This window comes from Crinia signifera, chromosome 8 (assembly GCF_055691185.1).
Source record: "Crinia signifera chromosome 8, ASM5569118v1, whole genome shotgun sequence".
Classification (NCBI taxonomy): domain Eukaryota; kingdom Metazoa; phylum Chordata; class Amphibia; order Anura; family Myobatrachidae; genus Crinia; species Crinia signifera.
The window spans coordinates 26,293,447-26,314,636 of NC_139224.1; positions in this window are offsets into that span (position 1 = coordinate 26,293,447).

The window sequence follows — 21,190 nt, forward strand, 5'->3', positions numbered from 1 at the left end:
ACGTTTCACCCTGCAACCCCCATTGCGCATGTGCAGCAAGCGCACTGCGCATGTGCAATGTCATTAAAACATGCTCGCAAGCAAACTTTCGCGGAGATTTCTCCGTGCGAACGAGTGCATCGGTAGTAGGCGTGCAGTGGGCGTTAGCATGGGCGCGACCATTATAATGAGCAAAAGTGGGCGTACACATGGGCGTACACATGGGCGTTCACTATGAGTGGTGGGAGTGCTTTCGCATGAGTGCAAGAGGGATTGTTCCCCTCCAACGCAAAACTTTTCGCCAGCTCAAAGCAGGTTTTTAGTTTCGCACACCTTGCTCCTTGTAATGTGCTCATTCGTACGGAGCAAATGGCTAAATCAACGGGTAAATCTATGGCACCTGCACACTATTGACACCAATACATGGTTGATTTCATGAGACAATTACCTCAGCACAACTTCTGATTGCATACCACCAGCAATCAAGTGTTAGCAGTTACAAACTTCTTCTGTTGCTAAAGTTATTTTGACCAAACCAATGCGCTAAAACCAAACAAATCCCACCCTTATAAATTTGCCTTATGTAACATACCACCACTATTGTCATTTCTACTCTGCTATATTTAGCATGTTGCCCCTGTCAACATTAGTCGACATGTGTCACCTCACATGCAACATAGATATCAGATACTTCCTTTACAACACAACACATGTGCATACTAGTATTTGGTTTGCTAACAATTGGGGAGTAGAGCATGTTCGTTAGCAGCTTGAGGTGAGTGTGCGTGCGCAAATGTGTGGGCGCGTGCGACCAGTTACACGTACGCACAGTGATAGACCACCCCCCTTCTTTGTATGGTTGCGTGCGAATGATTTCGCAAGCACTGTAGGCGTGCCTTCGCCCGTTGCGTGCGTGTGGTTTTTTCCGCAAGAGTGCATGCGGATGTGCATGCGAGCGCATGAACCTGAATGAGGGCCTATGTGTATGAACTGCATTAATAAAGGTTGGCATAATGTGTAAGGGGCATTATGTTTAAAAGGACATTAATAATGTGTGTCATGTGTAAGGGGCATTACTATGTGGTATTATCAGGGGTGCTGAGAGAAAGGGGTACAAATTACCCAGGCCAAAGTCTGATGAAAGGGCCCAGTGGGGCCCGGGCCCCCTCCCCTTAAGTAACTGCAGCAGCTGCAGCTCTTCTCCTCTGCCCAGCACACACTGCTTTGTGCTGGGTTGCAGTGTGGCCATTGAGGTGCTTAAAATACAATATTTTCTCAGGATTTTTTTCTAAGGGTATAATGTGAATAAGTGAGTAAAGTGGTACTACTGTGTGATGTAACATGAATAAGGGACACCTTCGCATGATATAATATGAATAAAGTTGCACTACTGTGTGGCATAATTTGAATTGGGGATACTATTGTGTGGCCATGCCCCTTCCCAGCAAGAACACACCCCTGTTAAGGCTGTGCACAGAATGTGTGCACTGTTTCTATTTAAAATATTGCAGGTAGGAGCACCAAAATGATGACTGCTATGATGAGGGTTGGTGGTGCTGGGAAAGGGGAGCAGGGTCAGAGGCGGAACTAGTGGCAGTGCTAGGGGGCACCAGTCAAAATCTTGCCTAGGGCGTCATTTAGGCTAGGGCCGGCTCTGCACTCTTGGGAACGGGTGAGGGAGAGAGGGAAGAAAACCGGTACATTCGGTACAATCTATATTTGCCGGTACAGACTGTTAAAAACCGGAACTGTAGTGGCAAATTCGATACAGTTGGAGCGTATGCAATGGTAACTCTGCGGTCAGGATGCTGGGCCTATTTTTTTTGCCGGCCTGGAACTGCAGCTCCATACGCAATCAGATTCAAGCTACCATGTATCTAGCACAATCTATAAAATGACAGTTAAACGCTTACTGGTTGCTATGGGACACATATTTACTTTATCTCTCTCTTTAAAATATGGTACATTTCCCCCCCAGTGGCTTCCCGAAGATGCTTTTCCTCCTGCTAATCAGCACTTCCTATAAACAGGAATTTCCTACAATATTTCAAATATAAACTGGCATTTTGTAGCGATGAGTAAAACCTAGTGGATTGCTGATTCTGAAGGTTCTAGATCAGTGGTTGTCTATGTTTACCCAGGCCTCAGGACCCCACACAGTTCATGTTTTCCAGGTCACACGGTACGTGCAGCGCATATTACCAACTGTCACGTTTTAAAAATCCACAGGTGGCCTGGAAAACATGAACTACGTGGGGTGCTGAGGACAGAGTTTGAGAACCTGTGTTCTAGATCATTTGCTGCAAAGCCATTGGGATTTTTGTGAAGGCTCCCTCCCAGCTGTCCTTAGTGACTCAGGAATAACAGAGACATGTTATAATGAAAGAATGTCAAACCAGCAGGTGATTTCTGTGAAGTAACCGTGACATTTGTTCAGTCAGCAGACTGTGGGCCAGATGCACTAAGCTTTAAAAGTGATAAAATGGAGAGTGATAAACAACCAACCAATAAGCTCCGGCCTGACGTTTTTCAAACACAGTCAGTGACATGGCAGGTAGGAGCTGATTGGCTGGCTGTTTATCACTCTCCATTTTATCACTTTTTGAAGCTTAGTGCATCTGGCCCTGTGATGGAGTTGAGATAAACACGGTGCCCCCCACGACCCCCCCTACCACGATTCCCCACCCCTGACCCCCCCTCCTGTCATTGCGGCAACCCCCCGCCCCCGCGACCCACCCTCCTGCGATTCACTGCAACCCCCCGCGCCCCCCCCATCCCACGATTCGCGGCACCCACACCCCCCCTCCCGCAATTCACGGCATCCACCCACGACCCCTCCTCCCGTGATTCGCGGACACCCCTCACCTCCTCTCTCCCCCACCCCCGCGCACGATTCACGGCAACCCCAGGATTAAATGGCACATGCAAAACACTGGCACGGCTATGGTCGACAATGAAAAAGGTTGACATGAGTTTTTGAAGATTTATTTTTCTTTTTTTGAATGTTTTCATATTCATTCTCATGTGTCGACATGGACACCGATGAAGTGCCACACTTATGTCAACATTTACATGTGTTGAACTTTCTGTGTTGATTTTTTCTTGTAGCAATTTTTTTCCAGTGACAACTATGAACTATGTGCACGTCAACCTACACATCATCAACCAATTCTTTGTATAATATATAACACCTGTTCTGTTTTACTGTAGGTGTTTTAAGTCAGACCTTTTACTGCTACTATTACTGTTTATGTAAATGCATTCTGAATGACAGCAACATCCTACCATCCTTCTACAAGAATATATAACCAACTAGGTGATTCATCGCGCCCTGTGCCTCCCCCCCCTCGCGCAATTCACGGACCCCCCGCGCACCCCCCTCCCGCGATTCGCAACCCCCCCTTGCGCAATTCACGCCCCCTCCCACGCTTTGCGGACCCCCGCCCTCTCCCGCGATTCGCCGACACCTGCGCCCCCTCCCTCCCTTGATTCACGGCACCCCCCACGCCCCTCCCGCAATTCACGGCACCCCTAAGCCCCTCTTTAGTCCCCCGTATACTCACACACCCCTATCACTACCCAGCTTCCTGCTCTCCTGAACCGTAACTTCCACCACTGGGGAGTCGCTGACGCTGTTTTGCCCACATGCCCCTATCATGCCTCATAGCCCAGCCTCCTGCTCTCATGCACCCGAACTCCCACCCAGTAGGAGGAGACACTGACTAAGGGCCACCATCCTGTACTGCCACGCTGGACCCTCACCCACTGGCAGAAGCTGCACAGTATCTCCCACCCTCCTCTTTAGTCCCCCTTATGCCCACACACCCCTATCACTACCCAGCCTCCTGTTTTCCTGTGTCGTGACCTCCGCCAGTGGGGAGCCACTGACTCAGAAACAACCTACTATACTATTGCACACACAGCCCCCCCCCCACACCCACAAATGTCACTGTACCATCCACACTATCAATGTACATCTTACTCTGTAACCGCTTTTTAATTAAACAAAACAATACACACCCCCTTCCACATCATATGCTCTCTATTTAACACATTTCACCTATAACTCAAGTTGCAATACAGGCCATCTTTCATACAATTCTAACCATCTTTCTCATATACAAATGTTCACAAATTAAGGGGGCGCAGCCCCTTACGACGGTGTGAAGAGCGCCCGTAGGGCGCGATGAATCACCTAGTCTTAGTATATAACCCCAAGTGGGTCTCTTTTGTTGTGTGCCTTGGAATCAGGACACAATTGCGCAAATCAAGGCATATCTACATCTGTTACTCAATGGTGTTACTATACTGATGTCCCCGGCATTGGCTGCTGTTTGGAATTTAAAGACCATACTGGAAGCACAGACCTTGACAATGTGTGTTTGGCCGAGCAAGGGTTGAGGCCATGCCCAGCTTAGAATATGAGAATTGTACGGGTATGGGTAAAAACCGGACAAGACCCCTGAATGCCGGACCAGACATCACACTGCATTCCGGAGCTTGTAGTGTCCGGTCAAGGGGGTGTTCTGTCCGGGTGGGCTTCACGTGACAGCTGTCACCAGGGAGAGGAGTAGGGGGAGAATAAAGCCTCCCTGTATGGTCCGGGCATGTAGCTAAAACTGTAATGGTCCGGACCACACGGGGAGGCTGCAATCTCCCCTTCCCCATGTCCCTGCTGAAAGCTACCACAGGCATCCCCCCGGACAAGACACTACAATGAAGTGCCACACTTATGTCAACATTTACATGTGTTGACCTTTCTGTGTTGATTTTTTCTTGTGGCGATTCGCGGCACCCCCCCCGCGATTTGCAGCACAGCCCCCTGCAATTCGCGGCACCCCCGGTGACTCCCGCGATTCGCGGCCCCACCCCATGACACCCCCCCCTCCTGCGATTTGCAGCATCCCGCGACCCCCCCTCCCACGATTCGCGCCAACCCCCCGGACCCCCCCCTCCCGCGGTTCACGGTGCCCCCCACGACCCCCCCTACCACGATTCCCCACCCCTGACCCCCCCTCCTGTCATTGCGGCAACCCCCCGCCCCCGCGACCCACCCTCCCGCGATTCACTGCAACCCCCCGCGCCCCCCCCCATCCCACGATTCGCGGCACCCACACCCCCCCTCCCGCAATTCACGGCATCCACCCACGACCCCTCCTCCCGTGATTCGCGGACACCCCTCACCTCCTCCCTCCCCCACCCCCGCGCACGATTCACGGCAACCCCAGGATTAAATGGCACATGCAAAACACTGGCACGGCTATGGTCGACAATGAAAAAGGTTGACATGAGTTTTTGAAGATTTATTTTTCTTTTTTTGAATGTTTTCATATTCATTCTCATGTGTCGACATGGACACCGATGAAGTGCCACACTTATGTCAACATTTACATGTGTTGAACTTTCTGTGTTGATTTTTTCTTGTAGCAATTTTTTTCCAGTGACAACTATGAACTATGTGCACGTCAACCTACACATCATCAACCAATTCTTTGTATAATATATAACACCTGTTCTGTTTTACTGTAGGTGTTTTAAGTCAGACCTTTTACTGCTACTATTACTGTTTATGTAAATGCATTCTGAATGACAGCAACATCCTACCATCCTTCTACAAGAATATATAACCAACTAGGTGATTCATCGCGCCCTGTGCCTCCCCCCCCTCGCGCAATTCACGGACCCCCCCGCGCACCCCCCTCCCGCGATTCGCAACCCCCCCTCGCGCAATTCACGCCCCCTCCCACGCTTTGCGGACCCCCGCCCTCTCCCGCGATTCGCCGACACCTGCGCCCCCTCCCTCCCTTGATTCACGGCACCCCCCACGCCCCTCCCGCAATTCACGGCACCCCTAAGCCCCTCTTTAGTCCCCCGTATACTCACACACCCCTATCACTACCCAGCTTCCTGCTCTCCTGAACCGTAACTTCCACCACTGGGGAGTCGCTGACGCTGTTTTGCCCACATGCCCCTATCATGCCTCATAGCCCAGCCTCCTGCTCTCATGCACCTGAACTCCCACCCAGTAGGAGGAGATACTGACTAAGGGCCACCATCCTGTACTGCCACGCTGGACCCTCACCCACTGGCAGAAGCTGCACAGTATCTCCCACCCTCCTCTTTAGTCCCCCTTATGCCCACACACCCCTATCACTACCCAGCCTCCTGTTTTCCTGTGTCGTGACCTCCGCCAGTGGGGAGCCGCTGACTCAGAAACAACCTACTATACTATTGCACACACAGCCCCCCCCCCCCCACACCCACAAATGTCACTGTACCATCCACACTATCAATGTACATCTTACTCTGTAACCGCTTTTTAATTAAACAAAACAATACACACCCCCTTCCACATCATATACTCTCTATTTAACACATTTCACCTATAACTCAAGTTGCAATACAGGCCATCTTTCATACAATTCTAACCATCTTTTTTATATACAAATGTTCACAAATTAAGGGGGCGCAGCCCCTTACGACGGTGTGAAGAGCGCCCGTAGGGCGCGATGAATCACCTAGTCTTAGTATATAACCCCAAGTTGGTCTCTTTTGTTGAGTGCCTTGGAATCAGGACACAATTGCGCAAATCAAGGCATATCTACATCTGTTACTCAATGGTGTTACTATACTGATGTCCCCGGCATTGGCTGCTGTTTGGAATTTAAAGACCATACTGGAAGCACAGACCTTGACAATGTGTGTTTGGCCAAGCAAGGGTTGAGGCCATGCCCAGCTTAGAATATGAGAATTGTACGGGTATGGGTAAAAACCGGACAAGACCCGGGAATGCCGGACCAGACATCACACTGCATTCCGGAGCTTGTAGTGTCCGGTCAAGGGGGTGTTCTGTCCGGGTGGGCTTCACGTGACAGCTGTCACCAGGGAGAGGAGTAGGGGGAGAATAAAGCCTCCCTGTATGGTCCGGGCATGTAGCTAAAACTGGAATGGTCCAGACCACACGGGGAGGCTGCAATCTCCCGTTCCCCATGTCCCTGCTGAAAGCTATCACAGGCCTCCCCCCGGACAAGACACTACAAGCTCCGGAATGCAGATGCAGAGTTTGATGTCCGGTCCGGCATTCCGGGGTCTTGTCCGGGTCCAGTTTTTACTTAGTCCCGAATTGTGAGTGAAGCGTGAGGACTCCCTTACTGGCTCCAGCACCCACAGCCCTCTCAAACAAACCTTGGGTCAGGTAATCTGTACCTAGCCCCCAGCCCAGAGCTGAGAGCGTTCCGCTGTAATTTACTGCTTCATCATACACTCATGTGAGAGAATTAGGTCATTCGTTTGCGCATACGCAGTGCTACTAGGGGGTGATTCAGACACCTGCTCTTTTCGGGACAAATTCGGTCCACCGGTTGATGGTGGGAGTCTGTGCATGTGCGAATATGCGCATGTACAAACCCCCTGAGTGAATGCCTCCAGCGAGATTCACGCCTGCCAGGGTGTCCCCTCCATAGTGGGAGGAGTAGGGGGGGCAGGGGGATGGAGCAGGAGAACACCCAGCGGTTTATGGGACGGAACCACCATTGGTGCAACAGGTGCAATGCACCAGGGCCCCTGAGGACTTAGGGACCCACTGCTGCCCCTGTCACCCTCTTTCTGTCACCCACTCTAAGGGCTATTTCACACGCTCTGGGTCCTGCCGGGTGGCGAAACCCCGCACGGTGAAAAGCCGTGCCGCACACTGTACTTAATAATGGACACAATGGTGTCCATTAACACGGGACAGCCACGGCCCGGTCGCCCGGTTGCAGCCGGACGTCACCACTGTAAGGGACGGCTGCCGGGCTGTGGCCATCCCCTCCATTCTAAACTGCTGTGTGCGGCACGGCTTCATGGCCGTGCGGGGTTTCACCACCCGGCAGGAGCCGGAGCGTGTGAAATAGCCCTCACATTCTGCCACCCCCTTCCTCTTCCTGTCACCCACTGCAGGGTTGAAATGTGTGAACTTGGGTTGTGGTGGAGGAGAGGAGCCCAAATTATATTTTTGCACCTGAGCCCACAACCCACAAGTTCTGCCACTGCTTGTGCGTGTGGCATTGCCACAAAGCCATGCTCCCTTCCAAAAAGCTAACGCCGTACACAATAGTCCCAACTCCCGCTGCCTAAATGTTGGGAGGTAAGCTAAAAGCCTAAAAATAACAATAAACACAAATATCAAAACCATCACATCTGAAAGAGCAGGAAAGGTAATGAAAAAAAAGCCTGTACTTTACTAATGAAGATATGAAAGGCGTGGCAATGACACGGATTGTAGCTGAATGCATCAAGAACTTGAAATATTTTCGTTATTTGAAAGAAATTGTTCCGTAAACTCCATCTAATGCGACAAGTGAATTTGGACAACTACAATGAGGTCTTTGTCCGTCAAAGCATTTTTCAGCAAACTGTGGTCCTGGAACCATATGAGACTTATCTTAGGGGCTGTTGTCTTGTTCCTTCCCCAACACTTGTGCTGCATATTTCACACATAGATGCCAGCCTACTCACTTCCATTCACAAATTCCTTTGCTATCAAATGCTAAAGTTAAGTCTTTTGTTGAAAGAATTATTGGAAATCCGAATGGCCATGAGCAGCGCAGAAATGTGAATACGGACAATCATGTTTTGTAAGTTCCCCCGTTTGATCTGTAACGACAGGAATTAATCATTTAATTTAGGAGAATTGTGCTTTGTTATGTAAAAGAAACCCCTAGTGACCCCTTTTCACTGAGACACAAGATGTTGAAAAGTGCCATAATTCAGTGGGCAGCATTATTCCCATGGAAACGCATGGGGCCCTAATATGACTGTGACCTGCAGATTAGCGCATTGTTCCATTATAAACTGAAAAAGGAAATGTGTGTTCATCCATAGACCCAATTCACTAAGCAGTGCCAGAATTCTCATATATTACTGGCTTATAGAAAAGAGTGTGACTGTGAGGTGGTAATATAGGGGGGGGGGCATTTATCAAGTCTTGTTGTAGAGAAATAAAGTAACGATGGATCAGCTCCTAACTGCTATGTTACAGACAATTTTTCACAAATAAAAGGAGCTGATTGGTTGATTCTTTTTTTTTTCTTTTTTCAACATCCCATGTGAAATTGAACTCCCATCTTAGTAGAAAAAAGGAGACTGGTGTTGGGGCGCTCTTGTATCAAATAGATTAAAATATAACTTGTGTAGGTATGTATTAAATCACAGTAGCATTTTAATACAGTATACTTCCTTATTTTGAGGGAGATAGGGGCGTGGCCATGCAGAGAGGTGGGTTGGCACGGGGGCTTGGCTCCATAATTGTGTAATCGTGGCTCCGCCCCCCAAGAGAGAGTGCAGAAAACCAGATATTGTGTCAGCATGAATCACGTCATTGGGTCCTCTTCGACCACCCATTTGTACTCTGTTGTGGGCGTGAAGGGGGGGGGGGGGGGGCTGCCAGGGGCTTATCAACCTTTCTGCGGGGCCAGGAGGGCCGACCGATTTTCAGGAAATATTCAACACATAGATTTAAAAAAGTTTACTTGATTATTGCTTAATTGCTGAATATTGGGTAACTGTAGAAATCTTGGTGACACCACACACGGAGCTATTTATATCTATTTCTGCTGGTGTCTACCTCCCGAACTATGGGCCTAATTCAGACTGGATCGCAGAGCACATTTTTACTCTAATGGACAAAACTGCAGGTGGGGCAGATGTAACAGGTGCAGAGAGAGTTAGATATGGGTGAGGCGTGTACTGAAATCTAAATTGCAGTATAAAAATAAAGCAGCCAGTATTTACTCTGCACAGAAACAAAATAACTCACCCAAATCTAACTCTCTCTGCCCCACCTGCAGTGCAACAGGTTTTTCTATTAGAGAAAACATGTGCTTTGCAATCCAGGCAGAATTAGGCCCCATATATGAAATACAGATTAATACCCTAGAACAACTGGCACAAATATAGGAACTTGTTTGCCTCAGATCCTCAGAGCTGTCAGTCACTGCTGGGATTTCCATGTTACATCTCTGATATAATCTGACAGTTTCTGATGGATTCAAAATGTGAAATCTGATCAGACTGGATGCTATAGCTGAGGCAGCGCAGTCATGCCATCTGCCCAACAGGTGGCAGTAGAGTCCTTACGTAGCTGCAGCTCTAATTATTATTACCAGTTATTTATATTAGATACGACGCCGCCACAGCAAAAGTCTCCTTTTCATTTGGGCGCACAGACAATGTCTAGGTCAGCAGTCGTTTGGTTGACAGAAAATTGTCGACATGCACAAAGTTGACAAAATGGAAACATAAGCAAAAGGACGGCATGAAAAAAAAGGTTGACACGTGAAATAGTCAACATGGGTTTTTTTTCAAGTGTTTTTGGTGTCAATGCCCGAGCATGTGGTGTTGGCGATGAGTGTATCCATTACCGCCGCGCTCAGCACACTTTACCATTCCCAATCAGTCCGAGTGATTGGGATAGTACGAAAAAAGTTTTAAAAAATAGAAAATATCGTAAAAAACAACCTTTTCGCGTGCTGACCTTGTGCATGTTGGCCTTTTGTGCTGTCATAGACAATATCTGTCAGCCATCCGGAAATTGGTGCTGTACCTATGAATTAACATCATCTACCCCACACCACAGATGGAGTTTATACCTAGTTGCTTACCCTCCTGCATTTTGCAGGAGACTCCCTGAAATAGCAGCAATCTCCCTCTCTCCCTCATTAGTATAGCAATCTCCCTCATGTCACCTAGCCCATATTACACTGTTACATTTTGGTGGGAAAAAGGAATGAGAGACAGATACATTTACATTGAATCATCAGCACCATTTCCCAGCACTTTACCAAGTGTAGTAGATCTTACTAACTGCTTTGGGTCTCATCTACATTTGGATATAAGTAATTGTAAAAGATTCCTCTCAGATGTAGCACTACCCCCCATACTTCTAGGTGCCACGTTCACAATCTCTTTTCACAATGTCTCCATATATGGAACTAGACACGCCCTTTGGGTGGAGCATGACACGCCCCCTCAATGGGGCGCTGTGCAAAATTCCACTACCAACTATACTCTCCCTGAAACTAGTTTTCAAAAGTAGGCAGGTATGTGTCAACATGAGGAGAATATCTAAATTTCCACACATATTGAACTTATGACCTTAGAACCATGACGCTGTAATGCTGACCACTAAGCCAACCGTGCATCCCGTATCATTAATATCTAAAGGAAAAGATCACATATTTTAGCAAGTTCACCTTCGCTACTTGAGCTTGCAAGAGCAGCTAACATCCCAGACAGACATAATCAGCTTTTGATAAATTTTGCTTTTTTTTCCCTATAATGCATGTGATTTATAATGTATTGGTCCCTTAAAAAATATCTGAATTGAATCTATACACATGGAAATAGAGCCCAGCGCATCTGCTATGACCATTCTTTAAGATGTGATTTACATTCGTTGGTTGAAAATGAAATATGTTGTCTTTGTCATCTGACTTTAAAGGAAGTTTGAGGCGTTCAGTCACAATCTCTCAGATGATAAAAGCGCGAGGGGGAAAACATTCCCCAGAGCAGCTGCAGGTTCTCTCAGAGCAGTATTTCTTGTTTCTGCCGTGACTAACGCATTAAAGTGGAAGTCCGCCCCATGAGTTAGTCCTAACTGTGCATTTCCCATTGCCGCAGGATTGGTGTGCGTGGCTCAGTGACATTGCTAACACGGCGGGGGTGAAAATAGGTGATGTTGCTCACAGGAACCAATCAGTTCCTGTCTATCAGTTTTTAGGATGCAATAGAATACCTCCCAACTGTCCCGATTATCGTGGGAACGTCCTGGTTTTTTGGGACGTTCCCGTATCCCTCCCGGGGCTGGCAGTGTCGCGCGGTGGGGGGGCAGTTGGGAGCCCCCCTGTCCTTTGTGAATAGACGCTTCATGCAGCCCAACGGTCTGGGAACATATGTCCCAGAGCCGCTAGCCATAGCGGCAAAATGGGGGCATGGCCTTGCGACAATAGGCCACACCCCTTGTGATGCGGCCACGCCCCAAAATCATTCTTCCTCCCCATTCAGAAATGTTGGGAGGTATGCAATAGAGAAATTATTGACATCATCTATTCGCTATGGACAACATCACCTCTTTTCATTTTAGAAGCTTTAGCAAATATACCCCTAAGAAACTTATATCGGGGTACCAGTGGCGTAGCTACGTTTTGGGCGCCCCCCCGCCGTTAGGGAGGGGGGGCGCCCATACCCACCCCCCGCCGCCGCCCCGTCAAGCACCCCCCCCGGCCGGCCCGTCGCCCCGTCGCCTATGCTAACCCCCTCCCCCGCAGTCTTACCTATCGCGCTGCGCTGGTCCCGGGGGCTCCGTTCTTCTGCTGAGGACCACCACAAAATGGCCGCCCCCATACAGCAGACAGTTTCAGAGAACTGTGTGCTATATGGGGGCGGCCATTTTGTGGTGGTCCTCATCAGAAGAACGGAGCCGCCGGGACCAGCGAGATACGTAAGTCTGCGGGGGATTGGGGGGGGTAACTATAGCACCGCAGCCCCCGGCGCCCCCACATGCACAGCGCCCCCCCGCGGTGGCGGGGGCTGCGGTGCTCTAGTTACGCCCCTGCGGGGTACACGGACATGGCAGGCCTCACAATGACAAAGTACAATGATGGCTCTTAACATCCGCATGACAAACATTCTGTCACACTGCATCCCACCTGTATTTGCATGGGGACGCCCAGCATTTGCACCCATGAAACGCTGGGCATTCCCATGCCCGATTGCCACCTCCACCCCCCCCATCCCTGTGACACCCACACAGGAGCACTGCACAAGCGCATATCAGAATATGTGCACGTGCAGAGGCTTACCATCAGTCCCCCGTGAGAACACGAGGGGGGGGAGCGATGGTAAGCCTCTGCAAATGCGCATATTCTCAAATGCGCTCGTGCGAACACGATGGACCGATGGAACAAGAATGACCCCTAAGCTCTTTGAATTTTAGTTGTCGACAGCATAAATGTTGACTTTCTAACTATGGGGTGATTCAGACCTGATCGCTGGTCTGCTGATTTGCAGAGCCCTGTGATCGGATATGCGCCGTCCAGCCACAGTGAAACCCTGCCCTGCGCAAGCCTGCCAATTGCTTAGTACAGCTTGCGAAAATGAGCTGGATCAGCGAATAATGCGGAGTGTAGAACCATAATGACGCATTCGGGCCATCGCGCCCCCTGCACAGCTCACCCTAGATGCTGCCAGCCCCTCTATGTGCGCGACTCGGCTGCCTGTAGGAAGACAGATGTGCCAACATCAGCGTTGTGTGCCTCTTGGACAGCTCAGGTCAGAGAGTAACCAGACAAAATGTACAGCATGCAGCAGTCTCAACTGTCAGATCATAAACGGCTATGGGTTATTGGTTCGACCCATATTAGATCAACATGCATTGGTCGACCACTGAAGGTGGACATAGGTAAGGTCGAAACATGAAATAGGTCGACGTAGCTAAGGTCGACAGGATTGGAAGGTTGAGAGTCAAAAGTCGACATGAATTTTCACTTTTTTGTCCCGAATGTCCTCATAGTCGACATGGACGCCGTCAAAGTGTGCCGCATCCCCTCACATGGCTCTCTGTGCTCGTCATGCTTTGGGCGCACTACTGTATTTTATTTCTCCCACCATGCAGTGGGGGATGGTAGGGCATGAAATACTCATGTCGACCTTTTCACTGTCAATCTGCCCATTGGCGACCTAATGCTTGTGTCGACCTTCCAACCCTGTCCAGCGGCAAACGCAGGATTTTTAGAGGGGGTTTCCAAATGTAATACAAAATCTCCCACTCTGCAGCGCATTGGAGTAGGTACGGGAGTCTGGGGGAGCGGTAACAGACCTGAAAATTGGTCTTTTTATACACTGGATACTGTATGGAATACAGCATTAATATGTAACAGTACAGATGGTCTATAGTATAGGCCAGGGGTTTCCAAACTTTTTTGAATCACGGCACCCTAGTGTATCGGAATTTTTTCGCGGCACCCCTAGGCCCAAAAACAATTAATTAGATTGGCTTTATATGCTATTCTTAGGGTCAATTGTGTGCTAAAGGGTAGGATTTGCTTCTGTTTGTACACATTTTATGATTGGCAGCCACCAGCACTGGTTTTGCCCATAAATAATTAACCATAAAAAAAATTATTTGGTCCTGGGGCACCCCAGCAAGTGTCCCGAGGCACCCCAGGGAGCCACGGCACACAGTTTGGGAACCACTGGTATAGGCTGTTTCAAACATTTAAAAAAAAAAGTGGTCAGCAAAAGGTTAAACATATAATAATAAATAAATAAATACACAAACGTAATAGAACCAGTACTTCACTTTCTAAAGTCACAATCTCCCACTTCATGGTAAGGCTCCTATCTCTTCCTCCTGGCAGCTGCTCTCTGGTCCATTGCGATGTTTGAGGGTTCCCCCCAGTGTTTTCCTATGCTGTCGCCCTTAGCCATGTCAAACCTTCAGTGGTGAACATTCAACCTAATGTTTTATAAACCAACAAAATAATATCTGTGTAGCCAATCCCATAGGAATTAAGGGGATGCAGTTTAAATCCCGGTGGTCGGGATCCCGGCGTTCAGAATCCCGACGCTGGAATCCAAACCGCCGAAATCCCGACACTTTCTCCCTCCGTGGGTGTCCACGACACCCCTGGAGGGAGAATAAACTAGCGTGCCGAGCGCAGCGAGGCACCGGGCCCGCTGAGTGGCGAGCGCAGCGTGCCCGCAAGGGGGGGGGGCGATCCACGTCCCCCCCTTGTCGGGATTTCGGCGGTCGGGATTTCGGCGGTCGGGATTCCAGCGGTTGAGATTGTGGCGTCGGGATTTTGAACGCCGGGATCCCGACCGCCGGGATTTCATACTGAATCCGTAACAAGGGCCAAAGACACAGAGCACAGTTACCAGTACATGTAAGGCTAATATGTTACTCAGCCTACCAGTTTGTAATAAAATATAATTACGTTTTTTATTATAATTTTTCCTGTAAAATTCTGCGTGTTTCTCCTCGTTTTCCCGTATACTGCCACCTCTGCAATAAAGCATGAGACATGCTGCTAGTGGTGTCCCATTGCTGAAGGAAGACACAGAGCTTTCATGCCGCCCTTGTTATCTGATCAAGCTTCCCTTGAATTTAAAATTTTAATGATAATCAGACACCTGCTCTGCAACCGATCAGCACTCAGAGGATTAGTCCGAATGTCATCCACCTTATCGCAGGGAACTGCAGCTTCTAGGATACAGTTACTGAAGCCGAGCTTGTGATTTCAGATGTTACTGGGAATAATGCGACCCTTTATCCTACATCGGACAGAGACCTTCTCAGATAAAGAATGATTCAGGAACACTGGTGGCTGCTGTAATGTTAGATCCAGCACTGAATACACTCAAGGGAACTATGACCTAGCTGTGATCTCCCGCTGAGATTCACATGTCTTAAATAATGGCTAACAATGTGACCTTTAAGTAAACATAGGTCTCTGTCCAGATATATTGTACACAGTCCTCTCCAGAGGCTCTCCCGGGGCAGGCTGACAGCTTGCTGAACTTTATAGTTATGTCAGCGAGTGATAAACTTAGACATAGGTGGGCCTTCCCTATGGCACGATCCCCCCCCCCCCCCCCCCTGGATCAAGCACTGGGGATGTTTCAAATTATTTTACCGCTAGGCACATTGAACATCATACTGAAATAGCAGCAATCTCCCCCTCTCCCTCATTAGTCTTGCAATCTCCCTCATTTCACCGAGCCCACATTACACTGTTTCATTATAGTTACCCTCCCTCCTGCATTCTGCCTATCGCAGTATATAATTCCAATCTGCCGTTGCCCCTGGCTACCAGTACCTATCGCAGTATAAAATTCCAGTCTGCTGTTGCTCCTGGCTACAAATACCTACTGCTGTATATAATTCCAGTCTGCTGGCGTATCTTTCTCGTCTGCTGTACAATCTCCCCCTCTCCCTCATTAGTCTCGCAATCTCCCTCATTTCACCAAGCCCACATTACACTGCTTCATTATATTTACCCTCCCTCCTGCATTCTACCTATCGCAGTATATAATTCCATTCTACCTAGTCCTCTGTTAATGTTTTGGTATTGGAAACACATTACAAAGTGCTCACACGTTGGTACCGCTGCCCTAGCATGTTGGCCAAGATTTATCCGGGGGACCCCAATACATGCTGGAGATGTGGAAGGGTGGTCGATACTCCATATCACATCTGGTTTCACATCTCCTTCAGCCGCATTGGCGTAAAATTGTAGTAGTGGCCAGTATTTTTCTCAACGAGGACCTGCCCTTCTGTCCAAGCTTCTGGCTTTTAAATCTTTCGCACAGGTCCGATTCTCTCTTTAAGAAACCATTGCACCCCCGCATCCTTAGTGCCTCTAGCCCAAAGCAATTATTCCTGTCCGTTGGAAATCGAATGAGATCTCCTGTATGGAGGAATGGTCGGCCCGGCTTGATCACTATATGACAATGGACGACCTTCTTTCATCACTGGAAGGAAAGAATCTATCCTTCACGGCCACCTGGTACCCATGGCTGACCTATAAGGAATCAGATCACTATAAGGAATCAGATCTTACTAAGAGATACCTCCTTATTTGTAGTCCTAATTTGACCCTCTTACAGAATTAACCAAGCCCTTGGTTGTTCAGGGGGGTGTTCCTTTTTCCATTTTCCTTTCTTTCCTTTCTTTTTCTGATACTCTTACTATCTTTCTCCTTTTATAACCCTTTCATTTTGTGCTCTTTTTTTTTCTATTCCCTCATTCTTAGTTCTCTGCTTATCGGCTTAGTTTTTGAATTATTGTTTATGCTCTATTTTTGGAAATCCTGATCTATAACCAGTGATACCATATGTTATACCTAAATCAGAGGCGTAACTACAACTTTGTGGGCCCCATAGCAAAATTTTGAAAGGGCCCCCTACCCTACCATTATCACTACTATGCACATGGGGGGGTCGGGTTGGAAAGAGTGAGGGGAGTGAGAAACACAGAGGGTGTCAGGGAATGAAAAACAATTAGAGAGGAGATATTGGTGGTCAGGGAAAGGGGTTTTATGGAAAATATTGAATGAGAGAAAGTGAGGAGCGATGGTGACGGAGAAAGAGAGAGGGGTGCGAGAGAAGGGGATAAACTAGAAAGAGTAAGGGATGGGTGCATTCAGGAGAGAGGAATGTCCGGGAGAGAGAGACAGCGGAGCAAGAGAGTGTCAGGGGGAGAGACAGAACGAAAGAGAGGGTGTCTTGGAGAGAAAGGGGGAGAAAAGGGGGTGTCAGGGGAAAGGACGATTGTGAGAGTGTCTGGGAGAGAAGGGGTGCCAGGGAAAGAGAATGAGGGCGAGTGAGAGGGAAGGTGTCAGGGAGAGAAATGGGTGAGACTGAGAGGTATAGAGTGCCAGGTAGAAAGGGGGCAGAGAGAAAGGAGAGACTGTGAGAGAGAGGGAGGAAAGAGAGAGGGGATGGATAAAAAGCAAAATAGAGGGCCAAGATGGGGAAGGGGGGGGGGATGAGAGAAGAGGGGGTGAGTTAGAAAAGTGGCGTGAGTAGGGTGAGGGGAGGAAGAGCAGGCATTTAAAAGGGTGACAAGCATCACTTTTTGCCCCTTCTAATTCCCTCCAATGTAACTCTGGTCTGGTAACCCTCCCCCTTCCTTGTCAACTGCTCCAAACCCAGGCGCTTGTCTCCTGCCCACAGCGTCGCAGCCTCTGGCCCCTCGCTTCTACAACCACTGTCACCTGCTGACACCACTGTTACAATGTACCTGTTGGTCCTGCTCCAAGAAGCGCCAGTCCCCTGCTCCTGGCCGCATCAGTCTTCTGCTCTCCCCCCCCCCCCAGTGCTGGTCCCCTGCTCCCAGCTGTGTCAAACTCCTGCTCCGCCTGGCACTGGTCTCCTGCTCGCAGTGCCACTGTGTCACAGTGATCTCCATGCTCACACGGTCACTTGCTGCTGCTGCTATTATACTGCACTTGTTGGTGCTGGTCGGGTCCCCTACTCCCGCTAGTACCATTCCCTGCTCCTAGCTGTGTCAGCCTCAGGCTCTTTCCTCCTACAGTCGCCGGTCATCTGCCGCTGCCGGTTCCCTCCACCGGTGAAGGGGGTATGGGCACAGCACTATTTAAAAAATCTAAAGGGTGCAGGGGATTGCTTTGGGGCCCCCCAAGCCTCCGGGCCCATAGCAGCTGCATCCTTTGCACCCTCTATAGTTACGCCACTGACCTAAATATTTTAATTTGTGATCTAGATTTACCCAGTTTACCTACTCTGTAGTACTCAGATCTGTTTGCATCACAAATATACCACGATTTTTGTATTTGAAAACGTTCCAATAAAAATCTATTTGCAAAAAAAAAAAAAAAGACATCGGCGTTACCAGCAGCACATTTGGCCAAGACGTGGATGCTCCTTATTTTAGGTATAGAAAGTATATATTTTTTAAACTGCATCTCCAAAGCACACATGCGCAAATCCCAAACATTTGTGCCTTTGTACCCCCCCTGTAGAATAAAATGTGCCTCCTTACAGTACAGAATATAATGTGCCTCCTCCTCTTTATTTTATAGATTATAATGTGCCTCCCTCCCCATAATATATAATATAATGAGCCTCCTCCTCCTTTAGTGAGAACTGCCTTTAGATCCCTTGCACTGACCCGTTCCAGCTGCGCTTCTAATTGCATCATGCAGGGAAGGATGTGGTATAGGAGCCCAACAGTCGGGATCCCGACAGCCATTAGCCCGACGTCGGGATCCCGACTGGCCGGACTCAGACAGCGTGGCCAGCGCAACAAAGCCCCAAGTCCCGACGTCGGGTTAATGACTGTCGGGATCCCGACTTTCGGGACCCTGTCCGGCACCCGAGGGAAAATAGCTGGTGGCAGTTGGGACCCCGAGCGTTGGGGTTTTAACGGTCGGGATCCCGATGTCGGGCTAATGACTGTCGGAACCCCATCCGTCACCCCCTCTATCTCCCATAAAGAACACCCAGTATAGGGAAACAAAATACAAGTAGGTATTATAAAGCACAAAATATGAAACATCAGCCCTAGGCACCAATGATTGTCAGATGATCATAAAACATGACAAAATATATCCTTTTATTAGACAATAACATTTGAGCTTTGTGCGGTTAATCCGGACATGATGTCTTTCACCTGATACTGTAAGCCGAGGAGAGGACTGACACTAAGCTTCTGCCGGGCATCTGCAACCAGAAAAGGAACAAAACTGCATAATCCCCTCCATTTAAAGAGCAATTCTGTCTGCAGAAAGCAAAAAATAGGGCAACATTTAATGCAGGGTTGCCTGCTTTTAAAGTCTCCTCTCTGGGAGAAGCCCGCAGAGGAGACTGCCAACAGCAATTCGGGGGGCGGGGCCTGATGAAGACATAATCAAGCCCCGCCCCCAGTACTGCAAATCCCGCACTTTGCGGGTCTCCGAGGAAGGGGCGGGACTAAATGACACGATTTGCATCTTTAGCCCCCCCCCCCCAAAAGGCACAAATCACGGGAAATTAATGATGCCATGGGGGGCAATGTGCGGGGGTGCCAGTATCCAGGAGGGTTGCCCACCTTTCCCGGGGCCCGGGAGGGGGACCTGATTTTCGGGAGCCTCCCAGCCATTTCGGGAGGGTAGGCAACCCTGATTTAGAGGTGAATTTAGACCTCATGGGGCCCTAGGCAAGATACCATTTTGGGGCCCTCCTCTCTGAAACAATCCATAGCACTATATATTTACTGCTGATTGCAGGTGGCATCGATAGAATACCTTAGTGCGTGCACTACCGATAAATGCTCAGCTGCGTACAAATTTGAATCCGGCTCTAGGTCTGTGGATGAATCCATTTGTCTGTCCAAACATTTTTTTTATCCTATCAAAGAACATCAAAGGGACTTTAGGCGTGTGGGCGGGTCCATGTGATGTCATGATGCCATGTGATGTCATGATGCCATGTGATAGTCATGCAGTACTCCTTTGCTGCGCTCTAGGCAGGCGCCTATGTTGCCTTCTGGAAAACCTGTCTCTGGCAACACTTCTTCAACTGGATTGGAGATCTTGTATTTTTCTTGCTCATTCTCCTATACGGACTTGCTGCCTTGTCGTCTGCAACAGGGATCTTTAAAGGTTCCACAATTGTTTATAGGAACTCACTTGTAAGTGAAATATATTGAATAACAAGCAGTGGGTGGTAGCCTTCGGGTTTTCCGGGGTCTTATCATACCAGTAACCCTTATGGCGTGGTGGGTACGTACTTCCCAGCGCCGCTAGTTATTGTCTGTGTAACACTCACGGGGAGGTTGTTACAATAAACCTTTCAAAACTGTTCTAGAATCTTAATTTTGAAGAAATTAATAATATCATACGGGACTCAGACAAACACAGTGGAGCCAGTCCCACCGTGTGTGTTTATATATCATACAACACGGGAGCTACAGAGGATGGCTGCCGGCAGAGGAGACTTAAATAAAGACAGTGTTTGACTTATTGTGTATCCTGTTACTATGAACGGAAAATCGTTAAATATGTACATGCGATGTAACTTTGGCTTTACATCGCCGTTAAACATTGCTTCTATTATCTATAAATACTACTATGTGACATGTTCATTGAGGGCAATTTACAGTAATGCATAGTTCAGGTTAAGTAGGTCCCTGGATCATGTTATAGCCGCAAAGCAATTACCTAGATCACGAAAGCCAGATACTGTATGCGCGGCTGCAATTAATATACACAACACAAGCATGTGATTATAATCCAATAAGTAATAGAGTTCTAAGCAATGATTAGTGATGTCATCACTAGAACTGATGATTACTTAATTGGTATCCACTGTCAGATCTAGAGTGTCTAGGACAATAGCCAAAGGGGCGACAACGATTGGTCGACTGTGAAAAGGTCGACATGGTCCAAAGGTCGAGAGTCAAAATATCGACATGGTCAAAAGGTTGACATGAAAAAGATTGGCAAAAGTCAATGAGTTTTTTGTGATTTTTTAATTTAAAAAAAAGACTTTGTAGATGTGGTACACTTATACGGTTTCCATGTCGACATAGACACACTTTTGAAAAACTAATGTCCACCTTTGTCAACATTTTGAATGTCTACCTTTTAACTATGTCGACCTTTTGACCGTCGACCAATAGTTGTTGACCTTTTGACTGTAGACATAGATCTAATACGCCGTTAACTAC